Raw genomic sequence first — 4,034 nt, forward strand, 5'->3', positions numbered from 1 at the left:
GAAACTCATGACTGTATGCACATTGTAGAACAGATAGACGCGACGAGGACGTACAAAAACACTGACTGAAATATTAAAAGGACTAAAAAAGCCACTATTGAGCAGCAAACAGGTATTTGAAGCTGCTGGTGTCTCTGGAGTCTCAAAAACCTCTCCATGCAGGCTGGCATTTGTGCGTAAAGTTGCATTTCAGCCACCTCTAACCAAAGCATTTATAACATTTATATACACCGATCAGGCATAACATTAGGTGAAGTGAATAACACTGATTATCTCTTCATCACGGCACCTGTTAGTGGGTGGGATATATTAGGCAGCAAGTGAACATTTTGTTCTCAAAGTTAATGTGTTAGAAGCAGGAAAAATTAGCAAAGTGTAAGGATTTGAGCGAGTTTGGTAAGGGCTAAATTGTGATGGCTAGACGACTGGGTCAGAGCATCTCCAAAACTGCAGCTCTTGTGGGGTGTTCCTGGTCTGCAGTGGTCATTATCTATCAAACGTGGTCCAAGGACGGAACAGTGGTGAACCGGCGACAGGGCCATGAGCCAAGGCTCATTGATGCACGTGGGGAGCAAAGGCTGGCCCGTGCGGTCCGATCAAACAGACGAGCTACCGTAGCTCAAATTGCTCAAGAAGTTAATGCTGGTTCTGATAGAAAGGTGTTAGAATACACTGTGCATCGCAATCTGTTGCGTATGGGGCTGCATAGCCGCAGACCAGTCAGGATGCCCATGCTGACCCCTGTCCACTGCCGAAAGTGCCAACAGTGGGCACGTGAGCATCAGAAATGGACTGCGAAGCAATAGAAGAAGGTGGCCTGGTCTGATGAATTACGTTTTCTTTAACATCACATGGATGGCTGGATACGTGTGTGTCGCTTACCTGGGGAACACATGGCACCAGGATGCACTATGGGAAGAAGGCAAGCCGGCGGAGGCAGTGTGATGCTTTGGATCCTGCCATCCATGTGGATGCTACTTTGACACTTACCACCTACCTAAGCATTGTTGTAGACCATGTACACCCTTTTATGGAAATGGTATTCCCTGGTGGCTGTGTTCTCTTTCAGCAGGATAATGCCACAAAAAGCAAAAATTGTTCAGGAATGGTTTGAGGAGCACAAAAACGAGTTTGAGGTGTTGACTTGGCCTCCATATTCCCCAGATCTCAATCCAATCGATCATCTGTGGAATGTGCTGAACAAACAAGTCCAAACCATGGAGGTCCAACTTCGCAACTTACAGGACTGAAAGGATCTGCTGCTAACATCTTGGTGCCAGATACCACAGCACACCTTAAGGGGACTAGTGGGGTCCATGCCTCGATAGGTCAGGGCTGTTTTGGCAGCAAAAGAGGGACCAACACAATATTAGGTCATAATGTTATGCCTGATCGGTGTGTAAAATTATTATTCCTCAGACGAGGCCACCTTCTTCCATTGCTCCGTGGTCCAGTTCTGATGCTCAAGTGCCCACTGTTGGCGGTTTTGGCGGTGAACAGGGGTCGGCTTTTGATAGATAATGACCACTGCAGACCGGGAACACCCCACAACAGCTGCAGTTTTGGAGATGCTCTGACCCAGTCGTCTAGCCATCACAATTTGGCCCTAGTCAAACTCCCTCAAATCCTTATGCTTTCCCATTTTTCCTGCTTCTAACACATCAACTTTGAGGACAAAATGTTCACTTGGAGGTGCTTGAGCCTCTGCCCTTATAATCATGAAAGTGAAAGTGCCCTTTTCGATCGTACTGCCCTTATATCGTTTATCCCCTCTTAATTTTATTTGAACAACTGAATGGCTTTCTTTTAGTATATTAAGTGGGAAATATTATTATTATTTTGGGCTAAAAGAATTTTGGAGAGCATGCAGATGTTGTGTATTCTCACTGCTTACCAAAACAATTCTTGACTGGCTGTATGCCCAGGCTTCACTTTGAGGACTTGCCCACTTTGTCAACTATCACGATCATTGTAAAACGGCACAGGCCCTCCAGGACCCATAACATTTCCGACCAGAAAGACTGAGAACCCATCAAGTTGTAATTAATATTCAGATTTCAGGTATAGGCACAGTTCAAGAGTTTTACATTTCAGGATCTGTACCTGTTTGTTTTTGAACAGTTTTCCTGCTTAAATGTTGTAAGGGTTGGAATTTCTATTGTTGATTCGCTTTGTGTAATCTTTTCCTGTTCATAATAAGTTGTCCAACAGGTTCATGTGCATTATGTTTATGTGTAATAGGTGGGGTTTATATGAGCATAGGATGTATTTCTCAAGCATCTTACATGAAATATAAGTATAATATATACATATATAATATAATTATACATATATATATATAAATAAAATAAATTAGGTAAATACAACCTCAGTTGAACAACACATGACATATTACACCGTGTACATTATTTATTTAACAAATCTAGGCCAAAATGGATAAGCCATGGGTGACAAACTCTCTTACTTTTTCCATAGGAATGAAGAGGGTAAGTAGCAGTCAGGAGCTACTAATCAAAAAATGCCTTTTGACTAACTGATCATCAGCAAGCATGACCAACTCTATAAAAGCAGAGGTTTTGGCAGTTTGCTGGTCTGGAGCATTCAGGTGTGTTAAAACAATGCCAAGGAGGAAAGACGTCAGCAATGATCTTAGATAAGCAATTGTTGCTGCCCTTCGATCTGGAAAGTTATATGGCCATTTCCAAACAATTTGAAGTCCATCATTCTACAGTGAGGAAGATTATTTACAAGTGGAAAACATTCAAGACAGTTGGCAATCTTCCCAGGAGTGGACGTCCCAGCAAATTCACCCCAAGGTCAGACTGTGCAATGCTCAGAGAAACTGTAAAACTACACCTCAGACTCTACAGGCCTCGGTTAACATGTTAAATGTTTAAGTTCATGACAGCACCATTAGAAAAAGTCTGTATTGTAAGGGTTGCCAGGAGAAAGCCTCTTCTCTCTATAAAGAACATGGCAGCCCGGCTTAGGTTTGCAAAGTTGCATCTGAACAAACCTCAAGACTTCTGGAACAATGTCCTTTGGACAGACGAGACCAAAGTGGAGATGTTTGGCCATATCAGCACAAACACCTCATACCATCTGTCAAGCACGGTGGTGGAGGTGTGATGATTTGGGCTTGTTTTGCAGCCACAGGACCTGCACACCTTGCAGTCATTGAGTCGACCATGAACTCCTATGTCTACCAAAGTGTTCTAGAGTCAAATATGAGGTCATCTGTCCGACAGCTAAAGCTTGGCCGAAATTGCGCCATGCAACAGGACAATGATCCGAAGAAACACCAGCAAATCTACAACAGAATGGCTGAAAAAGAAAAGAATCAAGGTGCACTGGCCCAGTCAAAGTCCAGACCTCAACCCGATTGAAATGTTGTGGCAGGACCTTAAGAGAGCTGTGCATAAACAAATGCCTGCAATCCTCAATGAACTGAAGCAACGTTATAAAGGGGAGCGTGCCAAAATTCCTTCACAACGACGTGAGAGACTGATAAAGTCATATAGAAAATGATTACTTCAAGTTATTGCTGCTAAAGGTGGTTATACAAGCAATTAAAGGTGCAGTGTGTAGTAATTATGAGGATCTATTGACAGAAATGCAATATAATATACATAACTATGTTTTCAGTGGCATATAAAGACCTTAAATAATGTACCGTTATGTTTTTCTTACCTTAGAATGAGCCATTTCTCTCTCTATACACCGCAGTTCCCCTTGCAGTGAAGTCAACATTTTGAGCCGCCATGTTTCTACAGTAGCCCTAAACGGACAAACTGCTCTACAGAGCGCTAGCTACTATCTACTGTCTCAGACGACGACATCTTTGTCCTGTGTCGGCCACCGTAGCTTCGAAAGGGAGTGGCGAGCGGTGGTAAATCGCAACCTCACCGCTAGATGCTGCTAAAATTGTGCACTGTGCACCTTTAAATCATAGGGTGTACTTAGTTTGTCACACATGGCTTCTCCATTTAGGCTTTATTTTTGTTAAATAAATAATGACACAGTGTAATGTCATG

Source organism: Gobio gobio, assembly GCF_949357685.1.
Source record: "Gobio gobio genome assembly, chromosome: 15".
Lineage (NCBI taxonomy): Eukaryota > Metazoa > Chordata > Actinopteri > Cypriniformes > Gobionidae > Gobio > Gobio gobio.